The following is a 23,183-nucleotide window of genomic DNA, read 5'->3' as shown; positions in this document are numbered from 1 at the left end:
AGGCAGTGTCTAAACTCATTTAAATGAAATAGAATGAAACATTTCCCCCAGCACAGCAGCCATATCTCACATGCTTGATAGCCACGTGTGGCCAGTGGCTGCCATGTTGGGCCCCGTGTTTGCGGTGGCGGAGGGGTGGCACTGTGGGGGATGTGCTGTATCTCAGAGTTCCTAGATATTTCTTGTTTTCTCCTTCTAATGACACTTAGCCTTTTGGAAGTCCTCTAGGACTTGCTTTTAGGAGGAAGAGGGGAACATGCTTTTGAAAGCACCCACTACATGACTTAATTGGCTGCCACTTTTTTAAAAGTTCACCAGAGGGTCATCTGGGTGGCTCAGTCGGTTAGGCTTTCATCTTCAGTGTAGGGCATGATCTCACAGTCTGTAGGTTCAAGCCCCATGTCGGGCTCTGTGCTGATAGCTCAGAGCCTGGAGCCTGCTTCCAATTCTGTGTCTCCCTTGCTCTCTGCCCCTCCTCCACTCATGCTCCGTCTTTCTCTGTCTCTAACAAATGAATAAACATTAAAAATTTTTTAATAAAAATAAAAAGTTCACTAGAAATGTGAAACACCTGATGAACTAGATGGGATAGGTTAAATATTCTTCCCCCCACATCTTAGCTCTGCAGACCTTTTGGATCAGGCTCAGTCCAACCCTGTTAAATAGTGTCCTGTATTAGTGACATCAGGTGAATGAAGCTTTTGCTCTATTTCCTGGGCTGCACCCCTGGCTTCTGGATATAATATCAAGATTGCAGGTCCCTCTCTCCCCCAGGGCACAGCCGCATGTGGGTCCCAGTGCCGCCATCACACACACACCTTGTAGACAGAGGGTGACCTGTCGACCTTCTGACTCACGGACCATGACTTCCAGTCTCCAGGAACACCACTGGCGTCCAGGAGACCCCTAGCACCACCCTATTAGCAGTGACGACTGCTGCCTTTGTGGGTCCCATTCTACCCACAGAGAATTCTACTTATTAGTGGACTTCTTAGCCATAACATAGGCATATGACTTAGCCTTATTGTACCTCAGTTGCCTCTTCTGGAAAGTGGGAATCATATCATCTTGCTCACATGGGGTGGTGAGTTTACATGCAATAGTATAGCATTTCTCAGCCTTTTCTAGTCTGTGTCCTCTTTTGCAAAACACAAAGGTCTCTGGCTTCCCCCTCAAAGGCTCCACCTTTCCACGGCCCATGGATAAGAATTTCATGTGCATCCCTCGGCCACGAACACTTTGTTCAGCTTTCCCACATTCTGTATTATGAAATGAAAGGTTTCCTCCCCAGACATAAATTATTATGCTAGCTCTGTTGTTTTGAACTACACCCACTCCCCCTCCTCTTTTCTCCCCATGTTGGTCCCAGTTGGTCCCGGTACGTCTTCTAGAATGGAACCCCTTCCCCCACTTCTGTAGCAAGCACAGCAGACGAGCAGTGCCTGGTGATGAGCTGCACATAACAGGCACTCACTAAACGGGGGTCCCCTGCCCTCCCTACAGGGAAACATCATCCAGGGCCATCCGTGTGGTTTCCAGTAGCACCCATGCGGACGCCCAAGTGTAGGTCAGGGTCCCCAGCAGACTCTTTCATAGTTACCTTTGCACTTTAATAGACTTTATTTTTCCGAGCAGTTTTAGGTTTGCAGACAAATCGCACATTAAGTACAGAGAGCTCCCTTCTACCCCCTCTCCCCCACTCGCAGATTTCCCTATTATAAACATCTTGCATTAGGCTGGAACACTTGTCATCATTACTGAGCTGATGCCAATACATTGCTGTTAACTAAGATCCCTAGTTACAAGAGGGCTCACTCTGTGTTGAACATTCTGCGGGTTTTGACAAATGCGTAGCGTCTGTATCCACCAATACAGAATAGCCTCCTCGCCAGATAAACGCCCTGGGCTCCACCCATTCATTCCTCTCCCCTCCCCTGAACCTAGCTTTTTTTCTCTTTTTCTCCAGGGCCCTTGTTACAGTTTATAATCATAAAATTGTAGGATTTGCTGGATTTCAGTCTGCCTCCCCCCACCCCCCACCCCCAGGGCTGTCAGAAGCTTCATGAAAGCAACTGTTTCACGGGACTTTCTCAACACCACATTTTAACTCCATGAACACTATATGTTGGTTGCTTGAAAACTCTTTGTTAAAGGAGTGAATGGGTAGATGGAGAAGTGTGGTGGAGGAACACGAGAGGCTGGAGGGCTGCCAGCTGGAGGGAGATGGTGTCCGGGCAGGAGGAGGAAACAGCTCCCAAATCAACTGCCCGCCCCAGTCACCTCCCAGTTAGGAAAATGAAGTGGCCAAGCAATACGGCTCCTTAGCAAAGCAGCCGTGCCACATGGGGGTTACCAGGGCCGTCAGTGCAGCCCATCCTATCCCGTCAGGGTGACAAGAATGATGGGCATGGGGACCTCATGTCATAGGAGCCCAGCCCTTGAAGCGGCTGGACAGGGCTCAGTCTGTCACTGTCTTAATCATCGTGACTTATGGAGTCACCTCCAGATTTTTTGGCCCAGTAAATGATTAAGCAGTTAAATAAAGACGGGCTCATTAAGGAAACATGCTTCCCTGCGTATCTGCCCCAGTTACTCCTGAATTTAATCTGTCCATGAGCCAATTTCCAGGACAAACACACACTGTCTTTTTTATCTCCCGAGACTTCACCATGAAGCCATTCATTGCCCGTGGCTTTTCCTGAGGTCCCTTTGCCACCACCGGTGCCCTCTGAGGCCTGATGAAGGGGTCCCTTCCCCACACCCATCCCCAGGCCGGGTGACGGGCCTGCAGGTCCTATGGAGCCGCTCAGAGAGAGGGCAGGGCACTGGCAGGGGCCGGTTTGCCAGCAGGCAGGGCCAGGCCCATGAAAGGGCCCTTTCTTCTCTGTCACAAGGCTGCTCCGGCCACGGGGGCTCCAGGGCATAATCGGATTGAGTTTCCTTGGTCGACAGGTTGGCTTTGTTTTGCTGTCCAGATTTGCGTCCGCTTGACTCCCTGGGCTGCCTCTCGAATGCTCTCTGACCTGGTTTCACTGAGGATATATCGGGCCTTTGCCAGCATCCACAGGGGTGGCTGGAGCCCAGGGCTGGATGGGGCTTGGGTGGGTTTTAGGGGGAAGGTGGGCAGTGAGGAGCCAGGCCAGCTCATGCAGCATTTTCTCATGTCAAATCATGTTTCCCCTGTCTTGCTTTCTGCTTCCCTTCCCTGTGCCCTGAGCCCCATTCCCCTTGAAGAGTAAGGACATGCCCCTCCTTGGGCTTTCTTAAGTAGCCTTGTTGTCCCCCGCTCCCAAGGCTCTGTGGCTCCCCTGAGCAGTCCACACTCCTTCAGCCTGTCCCGGGACTCTCCACGGGTTAGGTGCATGGAAGGCTTTGTTGGTTAAAAATACCAAGTGGAAACCTTCTTTCCCTGAAGGCCAAATAGAAAGCTATTAAGAGAAGACTTCTTCTCAGCCTAGTTGGATCCTGGATAATGACCTTGGCCTTGGTCTTGCTCAAAAAGGAAGGGCTGCCCATGTCATGCTGAACTTCCAGAGAGGAGGCAGGGACCCCTGAGGCTTATTCCATTCCTGGGCCCGGGCGGGCCCCTGGCAGCACATGAAACTATCATTGCAGGTCAGTTGCCCTGCTCACCATCTCCCACTCTGGTTGTGCTGGGGAAGGGGTGTTCGTGCTGTCCCCCTCCTCCCTCCTGGGAACACATGCAGCCTTAGTAGCTATAGGATGGGGCCCCTGACCCTCCCTGTGCCAATGCCAACCTCCCCTGGCCACTGGTATTGCTCAGGAAAGGATAGGTGTCCTAGAATGAGCTCATCAGCCACCTTCCCTGCTCTTCACTTTGTGTGTTTTTTAAAATACATTTTAAAACTTTATTTGAGAGAGAGAGAGAGCATGTGCACCAGCAGGGTGGTACAGAGAGAGGGGGAGAGAGAGAATCCCAAGCAGGCTCCATGCTGTCAGTGCAGAGCCCAATGTGGGGCTCAAACTCATGATCCATGAGATCACGACCTGAGCCAAAATCAACAGTCAGAAGCTTAAGGGTCTGCACCAACCAGGCACCCTATGTTTTGTTTTTTAATGAGAATTGGTGAATCTGTTTAAAGATGAAGTGAGAGCTGCTCACAGCCACATTCCTGCCCATCTTGAGGTAAGAAAACAAAGGCCACACGTACAGGAGGGATGTCCAGGTGGGGAATGGAGACGTTTCTGAGAGTGTTTGCCCCCAGAACACAGTGGACCCGAGATCCACTTTCTACCTGTGCTTCTGGATGTCTTTTTGTGAGCCAGGAAGTCCCCTCTCTGCTTACATTTATTTATTCAGGTTCTGTTTCTTTTCCGTGCATGGAAAGGATGCTAATGGATTGAGGAATGGGCAAGGAGTCGGCTCTCCCTCTTGTAAGAGATGGACTAGCAGAGTGGTGGGAGTGAGGAGCCCGGCTGCCTGGGGTTGCCATCCAATTCCCACATGGGCCACTCCGGGCAAGCCCCTGGGCTTCCGCTGCTTCGGCGTCTCATCTATAGAATGGGGATATTGTAGTGCCCACCTCGTGCAATCGGTTGTGAAAGTTACATGGGTTCATACACAAGGAAGATGCTTTGAATGGTGCCCGGCAGGCAGTCAGATCAATAGTTGATAGTCTGTCTCCTTGGACCCAGTGGCTTGTGAATAGAGCCTGCCTAGACCAAGTGCTGAAGGAAGCGGAACAAACCCAGAGTGAGAGAGTGACTCTCTTGTGACCTAATTATGAGCCAGCCGGAGGGTTGCTGGTCTCACTGGCAGAAGAGGGACGTCTGGGGTGCCTGCCGAGTCTCGGGAAATGACTGAGGGGTCAGCCTGGGCCTGCCTGCAAGGGACTCCCTGACTCTGAGCTCCAGAACACTGGTACTGAGGCCGGTTTGGGGGCTGTTGGGACCTGCTTGGGACAGAGACATGGACAAAGCACTGGGCCCTACAACCCAGCAAGTCCACCCCTGAGGTTTCCTATTGAAGCTCATGCCCACATGCTCTGGGAGGCACACACCCCAATGTCTATACCAGCACTGTTGGAGATGGTCCCCTCCATCAGCCAGGTACCACCCGGAGGCCCGCCAGCAGGGGAATGGATACAGAGGAGGTGGGGTATATGCATACAGTGAACGCGCCATGTACCTGTGGGAGCAAATAAGTTACAGCTCCATGCATCAGCATGGTGAATCAGAGACACCTAACACTGAATTTAAAACTGCAAAGTGGCCGGAGGGTCTCAGATACATTTTTAATAAAGCTTGAAAACAAGCAAATCAAGCATCATATCGTTCAAGGACACATTTACATTTGTAAACGGAAAAGACAAAGGAAGAGAACGAGACCCACATGAAATTCACAGCCTGGTTAGCTCTTGGTGGGTGGGGATGTTAGGGGTGGACTGGAGGGGGTACCAGAGGGGACCCCAGCTCTGCTCCGATCATCCCAGCAAGTTACAATTCTTACCCTATTGGATGGTGGGGTCCCAGGTATTTTTTTGTTATCATGCTTTATACCCTAATATAAACTGCACTACTTCAAGCTCTGCAATCAGAAGAACTGGGTCTTAGTTTTACTTTTTGTTTCAGTAGTGAGTGTACAGGCCCTGGCCCTGTGGCACTCAAATATCAGCTCTGCGAAAAGTGAGGATTTTGTCTGTTCTGTTTAGCTATGTATTCCAAAGGGCTAGAACAGTGCCTGGAACATGTAGACATGCCATGAACAGACGTTAAAGTCTACACAGTGGAATTCTACCACCTAGTACTAGCTGTTAGAGCTTGGGGCAGACTCTGAACTTCTCTGAGCTTCCCTTTCTTCCTCTCTAAATGTGGATATTAAGGGGCATCTGGGTGGCTCAGTCGGTTGGGCATCCGACTTCAGCTCAGGTCATGATCTCACCATCCAGGAGTTCGAGCCCCACGTCGGGCTCTGTGCTGACAGCTCAGAGCCTGGAGCCTGCTTCTGATTCTGTGTCTCCCTCTCTCTCTGCCCGTTACCTGCTCACATTGTGTCTCTCTATCTCTCTCTGTCTCAAAAATAAACACCGAAAAATTAAAATAAATAAAAATAAATGGGGATTTAAAAGTACTATTCTTGAAATGTCACTATGGGGACTGGTGGAAAGATGCATGTGAAAGTGCCTAGCACACGTCAGACACACAGGTTGCCTGTGAATCTAAGGCTGACCCCAAAGGCCTGGGACACATGCCCAGTGGGCTTTGAGGTTGGCCATCTGAGTTCACAGTCTTCTCTCACCCTCCCTGTGTGGTCCGTGGAAAAGGATCACAGATCTGTGTTCCTTCTCTTCGGCCAAGGGCCAGTGACCTCTGGGGCTCACCTCTGACTGCTGGGTCAACAGAACTATTGTGCTGGGGCTGTCGACGGCTGGGCGGCCCCATCGAGTCCCCAGAGCCCAGCTGGTCTGTGCAGCCACGGTCATGGTCCCCATTGCCTGAACGGCTCTTTGTTGAAATAGAGGCAAACTTGCACAGTCATAGGCGAGCAACCTACCTCGGCCAGCTGTCTGGCCATTCTTTCAGTTCCCTTTGGGTCCCGAAATGCTGGGAAGGAGGCAGCATGGAGGTGGGATCATGCAGAGCTGGGATCCAGTGCTGCTTTCCCCCACTTCTGGCTGTGTGACCCCGGGCAGGCAACTTCATGTCTCTGAGCCCTTGTCTCCACAGCTGCAAAATGGGGAAACAGAAATACCAGTGGGGCTGGCTGTGAGGCATGGACACAATGCATATACGTTTCCTGGTGAAGCGGCACTCACTGAAGAGTTATATAAATATCAAATACATGACATAATAGAAAAACATATGATGTGATAGTTACATAGTCGTGAAGGTGATGATGATGAGGGCTGCATTTCAGCGGACCAGCTACTGTATGCAGAGCCGAGTGTCAAAGAGAAGGAAGGAGCTCTGTGCAGGCGTGCCTGTGCGTGTGTGAGTGTGTCTGTATATTTATGTAGCGACAGACACAGATGGTATCCAGATACACACTTTGTACTATGTAAGAAAAAATGAGGGGCGCCTAGGTGGCTCTTACAGTGAAGCGTCCGACTTCGGCTCAGGTCATGATCTCATGGTTCATGAGTTTGAGCCCCAAGTCGGGCTCTGTGCTGACAGCTCAGAGCTTGGAGCCTGCTTTGGATTCTGGGTCTCCCCCTCTCTCTGCCCCTCCCCTGCTCAGGCTCTGTCTCTCTCTGTCTCTCAATAATAAATTTAAAACATGAAAAAAGTTTTAAAGAAAAAAATGACATAGGAAAAATACACATATTTTACTGAGCACGTTTGTATAAATGAATGAACAAAGAAACATCTAGACTGCCAGCTCAGTGGCATGATGATGCCTAAACACAAGCCAGTGTCATCCTGTTGCTAATACACAAAGAAAGGGCTCCTGGTCACAGCCCCCCGGCTCCGAGGTGTCCACTCATCTGCACCGGCCACACTCACCCGCACTGTCACTGCCGCTGCAATGCTGGGCTTTTCCTGCCCCTCACACCAGGACTAATCTCCCTGCGACGGGCGTTCATAGCACCGCTGATTTCTCCTTTGAGGCACATGTTGTGGCTCATATTTTATAGCTATTTATAAGTGTCTGTTTACATGTCTCTTCCACAGACTGTACCAGAAGTGCCATCTGATTTTGCTTTCTGTTTTGTCTCCAGCACCCAGTAGGAGTGGGTGGTGCTGTGTAGCTACGTCACTGAATGGATGGAGAAGTACCACAGACTTAGACCATCCATTTGAAGTCCCGAGATCTAGACCTTGAAAATGGTGAGTAGTAAGTCAAGGCACTTTGTGGTCAAGGATCCTGCACCCAGTGGTGGAAGAATGGGTCCTGTGAGAGGATTGGACAGGGGAGGGGCCTGTGGCTAGCAGGGGTGGGGCAAGGCCGGTGCTCACCTCGTTGAAGGATGGCCAACGGGAGATACATTCTCAGAGATCCAAAGACAGCCACTTCCAGTTGTAACGGCCTGGGTCTTTGTTGAAATCCAGTGCTGCGTTGTTTTCCATTCTCCCCCGTCTTTATTAGCTCCTTCTCATGCCAGGCCCTGAGCCAGGTTCTCAGGACACCGACACACCAGTGGGCCCTTGTCTGAGAGCCCCAGAGTCCGGGAGAGAGATCTGTGATGACGAGTCAGCCAGGCAGGGCCACCGCAGAGGGATGTGAGCACAGAAGGGGCACAAACAATCGAGCCACTTTGATGGGGAGAGGATCAGGGCCAAGGCTGACTCCCAAAGGCTCAGGAGGGGTTGTCCTGGTGGAGAAGGCAGCACAGGCAAAGCGGGAGGACCAGGTGAGAGCTTGCAGCTTCTTGGCCTGAGTGCTTATGGTGAAGGTGGGAGATGAGGCTGGGAGGTTAGGTAGCTGGGCCCCAGCTGGTTGGCTTTATTCAGGTGAAAGCAAATCATTAAATAATTCAGGCCATGCTCTGGGGACAGGGGAATATATTCCGTTGTTTTTGAGTCTGCTGCCCGGTTTCTAGCACACCTAGACAGCTATGTTTGGTAGCTCATGGGCCAGTATACATTCTTGAGGATTCTCTCCAATCTTGCAAAGCAGGGGAGTGGAGGGCTTTAACAAAAAGGTGATATGCGTGAACAATACCAAATGTGCTTGGGGGTCTCAGCTCCGTGGCCTAACTTGGGCTCAGCCAGGCCTGGGTCGCCTCATAGGACATCAGTTTGCAAGAAGGGGTGATGCTTAATGCAGTTTGTCCTTGTTCCTTTATTCGAATGTGGGACAGAGACCAGAAGGCCTGTTTGATTAAAATGCTTCTCCTGGGGGCACCTGGGTGGCACAGTCGGCTAAGCATCCAACTTGGGCTCAGGTCATGATCCCACAGTCAGTGGGTTTGAGACCCACGTCAGGCTCTGTGCTGACAGCTCAGAGCCTGGACTGCTTCGGATTTTGTGTCTCTCTCTATTTCTGCTCCTCTCCCATTCATTCTCTGTCTCTCAAAAAAAAAAATAAATAAAGTAAAAGTTAAAAAAATTTTTTTTAAATAAAATGCTTCTCCCAAATTGCTTTTTCTTCAGTCATTTCAAACGCCACCACTTTCTCCTGGTGAAGTCAGAAACGTGCGATTCTCCTTCTCTCCCTTCCCCTCAAGCCCCACATTCAATCCGCTGCCCAATTCCGTGACTCTCCCCGAAACGTCTCGTGATTATGTTATGTTCCCGTGTCTGCACACAGCTCCCCACAGCTCCTCCCATTCACCCAGGTTCCCTTCTGATCTGCTCTTGATATAGTGGCCAAAGGAATTCTTATAAAATGCAGATCCCGCCTTGTCACTCCTCTGCTTAAAAACCTGTTGGTGGCTCCCCGGGGCATCAGCAATAAAACCCAACCTTCTCTCCATGACCTACAAATCCCTCCATTATCTGGCCCTCACTCGCTAGGTTCCAGCCACCCTGGCCTATTTTCAGTTCTTCGGAAGCTTTGAGTTCTTGCTGGCTGTGGAGTCACACAGACCTGGATTTGAGTCTCAGGTCACCTTGGGCAAGTGGCTGCACCTCTTGGAGAGCCAGTCTGCTTATCTCTGAAATGGGTATAATTGTGCAGCATAAGTCAAGCGTAAGCAATAAGACATACAGGGAGCACTCTTCTGCTTGAAACTGTGGGTTTCCTGTGGAAAAGGAAGGGGGAGGAATTCATTTAGTCTGCCGGCAGTTTTACTTGCATTCTCTGCTCTAACGAGAAAATAACTCCTAGACATTCATACATTTTGGCTTCTTTTTAAGTGGGTTATAGAATAAAGTACCAGCTTCTTTTGCCTTTGTTTTTAAAAAAAATTTTTTTAATATTTATTTATTTTTGAAAGAGTGAAAGAAAGATAGGACATGAATGGGGGAAGGGCAGAGAGAGAGAGGAGACACAGAATAGGAAGCAGGCTCCAGGCTCTGAGCGGGCAGCACAAAGCCCGATGCAGGGCTCGAACTCATGAACCATGAGATCATGACCTGAACCAAAGTCAGTCACAGAATGGTCTGAGCCACCCAGGTGCCCCACCTTTGTTTTTAATTACAAAGTCTAGATCATCTTACTTTGAATTGTGTAAATTACCTGGTCAACAGATATGAATATTTTGTATTTTAACAGATACAATGAGGTTATTTTTCAGGAAATCATCTGTTTTACCCCTTTCTGATGTGGCTTTCTTTGGTCCTGACTCCCCTGGTCCTGGCTGCTCACCCCCGCCCCACCCAAGTTCACCCAGAAGTTGGATGCACCCTGTAGTTCTTCCCAGGAGGCCCAGTTCTGGGACATGTTGTTTATTCTGGACAGTGTGCTCATCCTCGGGGAGCAATTCCAACCCAACCCCCTCCTGCTTGCATGTTCCTCACTGTGGTCTCCCCCGCTGCTTAGTGAGGCCAGATAGGGCCTGGAGAGGTGGCTTTAGAATCAAGGGCAGAGAAAGGGCAGGGGGCAATGAGGAGAGAGGAGGGAAGTGACTATTAGAACAAAAGCATCTTCTTTTCTCCCTCTGGGTCTTTCTGTTCTGATAGCCTTAGAGCTAACATGGTTCTGACGATGATGACAACAGTCATAGCAACAACAGCAAAAATAAGAGTCAACGGTTAAAGCAATGATTCTCGACATGGGGAGATTTTGCCCCCAGGGGACATTTGGTAATGCCTGGAGACATTTTTTGTCATCACCGCTTGAATGGGGGTGTTACTGGCATCTAGTGGGTGGAGGCCAGGGAGACTACTGAATATCCTACATTGTACAGGACAGGACAGTTCCCAACCATATACACACAACAAAGAATTATCTGGCCCCCAATGCCCATAGCACCAAGGTTGAGAAATTCTGGCTTATAATGTGTTTACTGTGTGATGAGAGCTGGGCTAGGGGTTCTCTGCATTATCTAATTCAGTCCTCATGCTATTCTTTGAGCTAGGTATTATCATCACACTCACTTTACAGATGAGAAGACTGAGGCTTACAGGGATGAAGTGCTGCTCAAGATCCACAGCTCTGGAGTGCTAGAGGAAGCATTTGAACTCTGGTCTATTTGACTCTATGGTCTATAGATGACCCCAAATGGTCACTAGTGCCCCCTTCTCTCCCCTGTCCCTGTGACTGAGTGCCTATGTGTCAACTGGCTTCATGCTATAGCAGCATATGGGATGTGTAATACAAACCATGTGCCAAAGGTTTGTGTGGGGTGAGGGGAAGGCCTGGTGTGGTGCTGGTCCCTCCCAGGAATGCCTGGGACAGTAGTGGGAGAGTCTCCCTCTGATGCCCTCAGCCCCTGAGCTCCATGGCGGGGGGTGGGGAGGAAGGAGAGTGACAAGGGGGCAGGGCTGTCTTCCTCTCTGCACCCAGACGCCTGGCTCAGGCCTGGCTTCTGGGCATCTTCTGTAAGCTGGGATATATCTTTCTCTGTGTATGTGGCTTCTTTCTCTATTTGACTGTGTTTGAACATCCAGGCAGACATGTCTGCATGTATGTTTATCTCTGTGTTAATGCTGCATGAAGGTGACTGTGAGCGTGGTTATTGTATCCAGGTGTGTATGAAATGAATCAGAGGAGATGTGACTTCATTCGTATGAAACGGACATGAAGGTATGTGGCTGTATTTACGTACACATTTTTGGGGGTGCCTGTGTGTCTGTACCTACATCTCTGTGTTTGAGTCAGTGTGTCTGCATGTAAATGTGTACTTGTGACTATGTAAGCCACGTGTCTGTGCATACAGATGTATGGGACTGTGCTCAGTGATTGCTGCAGGGTGTGTGTGTGTGTGTGTGTGTGTGTGTGTGTGTGTGACTCCACGATATTACCAACAGAGAGAAAGCTATAAATGCTACCCCTCATTTGTTCCTATAGCTTGTAAGAGTGTCAGTATCTTACCTCTCTTTAGGTCAGAAGGAGTCACCAAGGGGAGGAGAAGGGATTCGGGCTCTCCCTCCCCACCTCCTTTGCCCCAGCTGGCTCCCATGGTGCCAGCTGTCAGGGACAGAGGTCCTCAGGCCTTGCCCCCTGCCAGCCAGTCACGGAGGCTAAACATTTACCAAGGCCTGAGGCCATGTTTGCTTAAACTCCAGGGTCACTGTACACATGCAATTTCTGGTTCAAGGGCTTTCCCCTCTGCAGGCTGAGGAGAGCAGGTGCCGGCTCAGAAGTTACCTGGGGTTGCAATCCCCCCACACCAAACAGACTGGCTTAATCAAGGTTTGCTCCACCTCAAGAAAACGGTAACCTCGGCAAGGTATTTCCTGCCCTGTTCTTTCAAAACACCAGGTCCTAAACTCTCATATTTTTGCCAAATCCATGCATCTCCTGTAACTATTATTTACTTACAGTTAAAAAATTGATTGGCTTTTAAAAACGTAAATACCTATTTAAGCTTTCTTCAAAAACAATGGCAACTGATGTAATCAAGCATTGGCTATGCTGATTATAAATTTGAATTAAAAATTTATTTAGCGCATACTAAAATAAGATGCCTTGATTCCCATACTCCTTAGCATCCTATTGCTTTGCCCTGTATTGGGAAGAGATCACTACTGAAGTACCCTCTGGCCTTCTGCTTTAAAGACAGCAGGTTGGGTCAGGAGATCTGATTTCCTTACAACTTGCTCAGGAAGACACCGTCCGCATACTAACGGGCAGGTCTGCTGTACCACCATCCCTTCCTGGGAGAGAGGTAACCATGTCCCCAGTGGAAAAGGCATTGTTTCCTGGGTCAGGGCAGCCTGGGGATGCAATGCGGGAGGCTGGCTGCAAAGCTCTGGGTGAGCTCCCTTCCTCCTCCTCCTCCTCCTCCTCCTCCTCCTCCTCCTCCTCCTCGGTCTGCATCCTCCCTGGGGGACTGATCTGCTCAGTGGTGTCATTGCCTTGGTGATCCTGATCAGGGTTGCAGGCACAAAATTCCCTTTGCAGGTGGAGAGGATAGAAAGGGAGGAGGTGGGGGGGGGGGTGAAGAAAGGGGACAGATGCCCAGACAGATGGGCCTGGCCGCCAGCTCTGCCTGGCCTAATGAATTTCTTTCTCCGGCCCTCGGGCAGGTCAGTAAATGAGACCAGCGACAGCATCTGGGATGATTCCAGGATGAGGCTAATAAATCAGGCCTAGGATGCATCCTGCTTCCCTGAGGATGGAGGGAGGCAGGCCAGGCAGAGGAAATATGGGAGGGACCTGTGAGCCTGGCAGCAGCCAACCTTTAGGTGAAGGGGTTGGAAGGAACTCCCTCCTGACCAGAGTCACGGGATGTGCAGCCTTGTGTCCCCGGAGGTGACTGGAGAACAGAGTGAATTCTCCCAGGGGCCTGGCTTACTGACCTCTGGGCCTTGGCCCCGCACTATTCCATCCTGCATTCACTTTATTCCCACCAGCCCACTGGGCTCAGGAAACGCACTGATTTCTCTACAGGGAAGTCTTCCAGGACCCTGAGGGACTCCACCCATGTGTTCCTCAGGGTCACCTTCAGCCCACTGACCGCACACAGGCACGGGATGTCTGTTCCTCTTCTGGAAAGCAAGCTTGTAGGGGCAGTGATGGCCTACACCCCTTGGGGCTGGTGCAGTGCCTGGCCTGTGGTAGGTGTTCATCGACATAAGTTGTAGCGTTGTTACATCTCTAGCGTAGCAAACCCAGCCTGCTGATGGATGGAGGAGGCTGGAAGTCTGTGCCTCCCTGGTCGACCTTGGGGACACTCACGCCATCCAGCCGGCCCCACCGCTAACCCAGGATGGGACTTAGGCTACGGATTCACCTCCCTGAACCCCCAGGTTCCTGTCTGGGTTACGTGAATCGAATCAGGTAAGCTATTTGGAAATGCTTTGACAAGTATTGAGTTCTTCACACCTGCTGGGTGTTAGCTGTGAAATCACACAGTCCCTGAGCTGGAGGAAACTTGAGAGACTATTTCCTTTACCTTCATTTTGAAGGTGAGCAAGCTCTGTCCAGATAAGGGCAATAACCTTGCCCTCCCTCCAACAGTCTCAAGTAGAGGACGGCACTGATAGCCCAAGTTCTGGAACCAAAGAGGCCGGGCCAGAACCTGGCATGTGACTTGTGGCTGTGTGCCCGAGTGAGTCACTCACCACCTAAGCCCCTGCTGGCTCATTGGCAAGATGAGAGCACGTGGTACCTATCTCATGGTGTGGTCCGGAATACAAAACGAGATATTCATAAGACCACATTTTTATTGATGGCCTACGATGTGCGAGGTAGGCATTATAGAATTGGAAATTAAGCAGTCAACAACACTGAAAACCATTCCGCCTGCAGGAGGCATATATGCTAGAGTATAGGAATAAACAGTGGATAAGATTTTTTAAATTTTCTAATGTTTATTTACTTTTGAGAGAGACAGAGCACAAGCAGCAGAGAGGCAGAGAACGAGGGAGACACAGAATCCAAAGCAGGCTTCAGGCTTGAGCTGTCAGCACAGAGCCCAAAAGTGAGACTCAAACCCATAAACCAGGAGATCCTGACCTAAGCCGAAGTTGGACGCTTAACCAACTGAGCCACCCCGCTGTCCCTGGATAAGATGTTTTTTCTTTAAATAAAAAAATTCAGTGGTGTTCTTTCTCTGTGCAATACATCCATTTACAGAATTGGGCAATACTGTGTACTAGATACAAATACATGACAGAACATGAGAGGTATACAGAGCATACTTACAGAAGCCAAAAAGTTCACTTTCTACGTCTAAGAGTGAAGAGTTAAAAATATAAAAATATAAAAATAAGAAACACACACTATTTTGGAATGTAAACTGGCTTTCACATACGAAAGTGCGTGGAGATGCCCATACAAGCTACAGGGAGCACGCATGTACACGTATCAGCGTGCATGCATGTTTGCAGGTGTGTGTGTGCATTTGAGAGGGTGGAATTTGCAAAGTCTGGCTGCAGAAGACATTCTAGAGAAGGTCTTTGGTGTAAAGCTTGCTCAGCACAGGGCTGGCACAAAGAATGTTCAGCACAGCGACCCGTTAGTGTCATAGGAGCAGCAGATCTGCCTCTTTCTTGTGTCATTATGCATGTGAAGCGCATTTCTGCCTCTGCCACGTGTTCCTCCCCCACCCCAGCCCACCATCCATCGCTCACTTCCTCCTGCTCTCTTGACTTTGCACATTCTGGGATACAAGCCCTTCCCAGGGAAAGCCAGCTGTCCTATGGGAGAGACAGGTGTGAACGGGAGTGTGTGTTTCACGTCGCAGCCGTTTGCAGATGCTTCTGTGCCCATGTGACCAATGTGGGAGCGCGGGGATGAGTGGAAGTGTGAGGTCTGGATTCAAGGACACAAATGTACTCCGTGGTGTCTGTACGTGTGCCTATAAATGGGGCTGTACCTGTGAGAGGGGGAGCAGGCACACGTCTGCATGAGTGCATAGCGTGGCTGTGTCCCCGGTGCACACCCTACCTGGCCTCCTCAAGACAAGGGAGCAGACCTCAGTGGGAGGGCCTTTTATTGTGGGTGGATTTCAGATGAAAACAGAAGGGCTCTGGGCTCAGCCACAAAGTCTGGATTTTGCCATTCCAGGACCACCTGGGTGAGGTCTGGGAGAGTAAGACCTCTGAGAGATTGTGGGACTGAAGTGAGGTGGTCTGTGTGTTGCCAGTATTTCCATGGAGAAATCTCTGGGAGAGGCGGGCTGTGGCACTGAACGGTGCATCCACACAAGACACTCCCATCTCAACCCCATGTGTTCTCACAGATAGAGGCAGGTGACCTCAACCTTCAAATATCTCTCCGAGAATTTATTACCTCTTGCTTCTTGAGTTGAGCATCTTGCACATCTTATCACTGGAGAGGGACTATATTCTTCCCTCAGTTCCCCTTCAAAAACACCTAGAGAAGGTCTCTGATTGCTCTGGATTGGACCAATCAAAACCTGGGCTTGAGGTAGTCATGGGCCATGATTGGCTCAGTCTGGACTAATCAGCGGAGATTGGGGAGACTTATGAGACATGGCCTCTCTAGCTAGAGAGGTCAAGGCTGGAGAGGGTACACAGTAGTTCCTAGGAAATGGGCATGCCACTGGGTAGGCAGGATGAGGGTTATGGATTATACCCAATCTTCAGCCCAAATGCTTGAATCTCCTTCAGAGGTTTATTTGATTGGACCACCACAAGGTGTTTCAGTCTCCAGAGGCTCCTGTTAAAACTATTAAGCTCAGGGACACTTGGGTGGCTCAGTCAGTGAAGTGTCCAACTTCAGCTCAGGTTATGATCTCCTAGTTCATGGGTTCGAGCCCATTATGGGCTCTGTGCTGACAGCTCGGAGCCTGGAGCCTGCTTTGGATTCTCTCTCTCTCTCTCTCTCTCTCTCTCTCTCTCTCTCACCCTGGCCCAGCTTGAACTCTGTCACTCTCAGAAATAAATAAACATTTTTAAAAAATTAAAAACAAAAACAAAACCTATTAAGCTCATACTGAAGTTGAAATTTGCTACCACGGATCTGAAATCCTGTGGGAATAGAGTAAGACCAGATGCCTATGGGATGGCTTTGCAATTTGGCTCCAGGTCTTACCAATGGTGCTTAAAACATAAAGAGAAACCACTTGGGAAAAACAGGCTTTGGAGTCAATGAGCACTGGGGTCAAATTGCTGCTCAGCTCTCTCAAGAGCTTGTTCTGTGTCTGAGGTAAGTTACCTTGCCTCTCTGAAAAATCAGGAAATGAAAGTGACAGAGCTGTTACAAGGCTTCCAGATGAGCCCGGTGACCTCACCCACTGTTGGTGCTCACGAAACAGGTGCAGCTGGTGTTTTCTTTACATCAGCCTGCTTGGTCCTTATTCTCTGTTGACTAGCTCCCGAATCTTGTGAGCTGACCAGAAAATGAGGCCACATGTTCTCCTGGGGAAGCAGGTTCCTTGTCTCCTGATTTCCTCATTAGGTTAGAGACAGCAAAGTCAAGTGGAATGGGCACAGGCTCCGAAGTCAGACAGAACAGGGCTTAAGCCCCACCTCTCCCATCAATTAGCCATGTGACCACGGGCAAGTCACTTCTCTTTGTCTCATCTGTAAAAATAGGGAATTCTCGGGGCGCCTGGGTAGCTTAGTCAGTTAAGCGTCTGACTCTTGATTCTGGCTCAAGTCATGATCTCACAGTTTGTGGATTCGAGCCCCCCCCCCGCATCGGGCTCTGCGCTGACAGCACATAGCCAGCTTGGGATTCTCCATCTCCCTCTCCATCTCTCTCTGCCCCTCCCCCCTCAAAATAAATAAATAAATATTAAAACATTTTAAAAATAGGTCGTTCTTCCCTCAAATCTGCGTGTGAGGATTAAACTCAATCACACCAATAACTTCCCCACCTGTGGTCCACTCACTGCCCAGTCGCCGATTTTAAAAAAACCACATCGAGCACCTACTGTTCATTGAATTATTTGGCAGGTATTTATGGATGTTCTCCATGGGCCAGGAATTCTACCAGGTGCTCGCAGCCATGGATTTAACAGACTACCTCTCAACATCACGGTCTAGCATATGCGATGGAAATAGATAATACATCAATACATAAATAAATATCTGCTGTCAGGTGGGGACATGTTCTTTGAGGAAAAACAAAGGGTACGAGGATAGCAAGCGATGGGGTGGGCATATGGAGCGGCCGATGTGATAAGAGTTCTACTACTATGTGCCCGTCGGTTGAACTGCCAGGGGTAGCGTTGGAGGCCCAGCTCCTTTCTTCTAGGAGCCGGCATCCCAGTGGGGAGACAGAAAGCGGACGGTGGGATTTACCAGAATGAAGGTCTGCAGAGTAATGCTCACCAGGGCCCTGGCTCTGTCCCCAGCACCGCTTCTCCCTTGGGAAGGAACTCACCCTTCTCATGGTCCACTTAGCAGCCTCACGGGTCCCCCCCCCTCCAGTACTCCAGACCCCCAAGCATTTCTTGGGAGCCCTGTGAGGCATCGCTCCCCCCTCCCTCTAGGGAATTCACCTGCCTCTGGGCAGAGGTAGGAGGGCTTCACCTTCAGTGAGCTTAGAGGTCCATCTGGGTGTACTCTGGCTCGGTGCCTTCTGGCTGTGTGACCTTGGGCAGAGTCCTTGACGTGGCTAAACCTCATGTTCCTCATCTAGGAAATGGGGATAATGGTGGCATAGAGTGATAGAGCATCTCTAAAACCCCTCTCCCCGGGGTCCTCTGCCCTCCTCCTCCATCCCCTGTCCTCCACCTCTTCCTCTGGGCTTGTTTGCACCTGGCAAACAGGTCTGTGTTCCCCTTCAGCATTCCATGATATGTTGAGGACAGGAGAGGGTGTGGCATTTCGAGTCAGAAAACAAAGTGTATCTTGGCTTTGTCATTCAGCTGTGTGTACTGGGGCACTCCCCTGCCCTCTCTGTCCCTTAACTTCCTCATCCGTCAGTCACGAGGAATAATTACCCTGCCCACCCCCACCCCCACCCCCAGGCAGGTGGTGTGGTCGGGGAATATAATGCAGAGACAGGGCCTGGAACATCTCAGCTGCCTGACAAGTGGCAGCTGCTGTCTTTCATTTCTGGGCCTCAGCGCTTCACCTTAAAATAAGGAACATTCATTCAGCCCTGACTCTGAAGTAGGCCCCACCTCCATTACCCAGCCCTGTGTGGTTTCTATTTCCATGGCCTGTAACTGGGTCCCCTAAGTTGTAAGTGATGGGTTCAACATTGAGAGCCCAGCCTCTGGCTCTGGGTATCTGGCCATCTGTCCCCCACAGTACTCTCTGCCTCTTGTATATGTCACATCCCTCTGACTGCTGTAGTTCCGGGCACGGCCCCCACGTGCTAGGAGAAGCAGCTGCACGGAGGGCCCCGAGGTGGGGCTGAGTCCTGCTCTAGTCCAGTGCCCGGTGCAAATTCCCCATGAAGCGGCTCTCACTCCCACCCCGGCAGGCACGGTATTAGAGTCTCAGTGAGGCCTGCCCTGCCTCAAGGAGCTTGCAGTCTGGGGGCAGATTGTGACAGGGCAGCCAAGCTGGCTCTGAAGTTGGCAGCCTGGCTCTGAAATCCAGCTCCAGCGCTTGAGAGCTATGGGACTTTGGGTGGGTCTCTGAGCCTCAGTTCCCACGCCTGCAAAAATGAGATAATAATACTCGTGCCACCCAGAGGCTTGTTTGAGGAGTGGGTGGCTAGGTGGAAAAGGACAGTATGCTCTTCCCTATAGACAGGGTAGAATGGGATGCGTGCTCAAAGGCTAGCCACCTGCCAACAGGCAGCCCAGAAGGTTTATTAAACACTTACTAAGTGCTTCCTACTTAATAATTATAACTCCATCTGATCTTTACAGTAACTCTGTGGGGTGGCAATTACTACCCACAACTTACTTACAGATAAGGAAACCTGGCTTAGAGAAGTGCAGTCATGCCCACGGCCACACAGTGGGGCATGAGGGAGTTCAGGCTCAATCCCACTGCTGTGTCCTCTAGGAAGGGGTTCTCAGGACTGGGCCCTTGCTCCTGGGCAGGACTTGTCTGGTTTTGCCAGCCAGGCCTCTTTCCTTTCCCTTGTTGGCTTCTTGTATCTTGCTCCCCAGGCCTGGTCCCCAGGGATTTGTAGGATCTGTTCTTCTCATTGGGGAGCTCATCTACTCTCAGAGTACCTGATAGGACCCCTCTTATTTCAGGTTCCACGCTCCTCAATGCATCTGGCCCATTTCTCCCTCAATTGTCCAACAACTAAGTACAATTGGGTAAGGTCCCATTACGAACCCACCACTGTGCACTGGGACCTTCTCATCTTTCCTGTCACCATCCATGACCACTCCCCGTTCATGCTCCCTAGGGCCCCAGCCTAGCCATTTAGCTGACCGACTAGTCTCCTGATCTCCCCACCACCTGCAGCCGAGTGCAGTCGGTCCTATCTGTTATCACACTGAGAGTCAGCTCTTCTCCCTCGCCTGCTACCAGCCCAGCGTGGCCCACCCCACACTCAACTTAGGGCTTATTTAAAGCCATCTCCTCCTCCGTTCAACATTCCAGGGTCTCAGATATTTCATGATAAGAAAGACTCTCATCAAATGCCACCTTAACTTTGCCACATTCCTTCTTTAAACACTGCATTTATTCCTGACCCTTGCAGAAAACAAATTCATTTTTCTCCTCTTTGTTCAAGAAGCAGCTAATGAAAATCTTTGTGTTAGTCAGAGTTCACCAGAGAAACAAAACCAATAGGATGTGTATGTATATATGTCTGTGTGTGCACGTGTGTGTGTGTGTGTGTGTTCAGAGAGAGAGAGAAACTTATTATAGGGAATTGGCTGACAAATCCAAACTCTGAAATGTGCGCTGACAGACTGAAGACCCAGGAAATCCAGGGGGACAGGTGAATTCCAAAGGCTGTCTTCTGAAGAATTCCCTTTTGCCTGGTTGGAGGGCAGCCTTCGACTGATTCGATGAAGCTCACCCACATCATAAAGGGCCATCTGTTTTCCCCAAAATCCACTGTTTTAAATGTCAATCTCCTCCCCAAACATTCTCCAAGTCGACACATAAAATTAATCATGACATCTGGTACCTGCCCAGTGCTCTGCTCTAGGTTAAGGAGAATATCAAAGAAAAAATAAAAATATTCCTGATGTCCAACAGCTCAAAGTTTAGTGAAGAGAAGACCCATATTCTGTTACGAGTCCCTTCCTGGGCTTCAGGCTCCTCACCTGCTCTACATCACCCACTGCACTTGTGTTTTCTGAGGAGGGAAGTGATCGCGACATTGCTCTCCACACTGGCGTCTCTCTCAATTCTGGCGCCTGGACATCATGCTGTCCTGAAGGGGACCGCCATTTCCATCTCCCCGGCTCCTTACCCACTGCTCCCCTACTCCTCCCACCTGACCTAGGAATCAGGCCCTCCTCCAGGCCAGTAGTGACCATGTGACCCAAGCTGGGCCCTGGCCTGGGAGTTTGGAAATAAATACAAAAGTAAGGGGCAGAGAGAGTCCTTCTCTGTGGTAAAGCTAACACATGTGGGCTTGGGGCCTGAGAGCTGCCCTGGCTCTTGTCTCCTAGAGCCCTTGTCTCCCTGGCTAGAGAAGCAACAATGAGAGATGAGGACGGAATGTTCTGGTGATATTTCAGTACAGATTCCACTTTTCCCTGAGACCCAGCCTTACTCCAGCATTTTGCTCACATCTTTTGGTTAAGTAACCCAACACCACACTTTCACACACCCATGTCTGTCTTGATTTACCACAGTGGTTCTCAAATGGGGATGAGATTCCCTGCCCGCCCCCCACCCCCACCCCAGGGGATATCTTGGCCACGTCTTGAAATATTTTTGGTTGTTCATTCCATTCATGGGATGGCAATGGCATCTATCGGGTAGAGACCAGGGACGTTGTAAACATCCTACAATCACAGCATATTCTCCCACAACAAAGGCTCATTCCCACCAAAGTGTCAGAGACATCAGGAGAGCTCCCCACTATTCAAATCATGTCCCATGGTCACCTTCTTGGATTGGATTCCAAACTGAAGCAGGTGAGCTAGGTGACCTGCAGAGCAATGCACAGCGCATGGTCAAGCCTCTACTTCCAATGTTAGGACTGTGACGTGTGGTGTGTTAGCCACGTGCCTACCGACTACTTGGCACGCGCTCATCTGAACTGAGATGCACCGTAAGAGGTAAAAGATGCACCGGAATTTGAAGACCTAGTAAGAAAAAAGAATATAACATGATTCATTAACCATTTGTATATTGATTACATGTTGAGATGATAATATTTGACAAAGATTGGATTCAATAGACTGTATGATTAAAATTAATTTCATTTGTTCCTTCTTACACTTATGAATGTGACTAAATGAAACATTAGAGTTAATCATGTGTCTGAGTATGAAATGACCAGGAGGAACCAAGACCTTGGTGAGGTGGATAAGGTGACAGGCATGGAACAGTCTTCCTAATGCAGGTACCTAAGTGCTGATGAACCCTCTGGGAATCTGGAAAATCTACTGACGACCTCCCTTCCATGAAGCCCTCTCCAATCTGGTTCCAGGTGCTTCCATCCCACTGATAACCAGGTCCTATCTTTCTTCTCATCTCCCTCGCTTCTCATTTCCACCATCTGACCACAGGCACAACAGATAATGGAGCGTGTGATTTCAACAGTAATCCGCGTTCTTTATATCTTAGCACAGGTGACATTGCCTTAGTAACATTGCTTCCCCTCCGCCTGGTTTTGGGTTGAGCCCTTGTCTGTTTGCTGCCTTCTAGCTAACCAAAAAGGTAGGAAACATGACTGCCCCTCCTTTTCAGCTCCCGCAGTTCCTGGGTGTAATTTTCTGTTCGTGGCTCTCACTTCCCAAACATGTTTTCAGCGGCTCTGCCGTTGTTATAGAAAATGCAGGGGTGATTTGGAAGTTGATGCAGCCTGGTTGTCATGGCAATGCCAGCTGCTTCTGCCTTCGCAGCGAGGAAGATCGGCCATGGGGCTGAAAAGATAGGATGCGAGCCCCTGAGAACAAAACACATGAGGCCTTTCCAGTCTCTTCTCCCAGGCCCCCCAGCACCACCTCCTGTTTTTCTGGGGGCCTGGGGGCATCCTACAGCTAATCTGCTGGTACTGAAACAGCCCTCCGGGTGGAAGAGGAGGGTGAAGACCTACTATATGACACTGATAGAGTCACCAGTGAGTTCAACTCCAGTGCCAGCATTCACGAGACAGAGAGCCCCACCCCACTGGCCTGTTTCCGTAGCTACTGTCCCATTTGGAGCTTCTTTGCAGCTAACATGATGACCTCTTTTCCGATTCCTGGATGATAAAAGAAAATTACCTGTGACTAAATGGGTGGTATTCCTAAAAAAAGAGTCAAAAGTCAGCAGGCTGGGCATTTTTAGGGTCTTTGCGTCTGGGCGGGCCTAGAGAGCATGCTCAGTGAAGAGCTGATAGTGGCCGAGGGAGCACTTTTGGGGGCGTTTGGATCCCCTTTCCTAACCTTCACCGCCACCTTGTGAAGTGGATAGTATCATTACTCCCATTTTATAGGAGCCTCAGGCTCAGCGAGGCCAAGAAAGGCACCCAAAATAAGTGCTGGTGGGGCCAGGGGTTCAGTCAGGGCCCCATCTTCCAGAGCCCTGGCTTTCACACATCCTTGCAGCACTGTTACAAGCAAATATGGGGAGGGGGTTGCAATTATCAGCCCTAGTTGGCATGCAAGGAAACCAAAGCTCCCTGGGGATGAGAGCAAATGCCCAAGGCCCTATAGCTAAGTTGCAAAGCTGGG

Source organism: Suricata suricatta, chromosome 6 (genome assembly GCF_006229205.1).
Source record: "Suricata suricatta isolate VVHF042 chromosome 6, meerkat_22Aug2017_6uvM2_HiC, whole genome shotgun sequence".
Taxonomy (NCBI): Eukaryota; Metazoa; Chordata; class Mammalia; order Carnivora; family Herpestidae; genus Suricata; species Suricata suricatta.
This window is presented reverse-complemented; position numbering follows the sequence as displayed.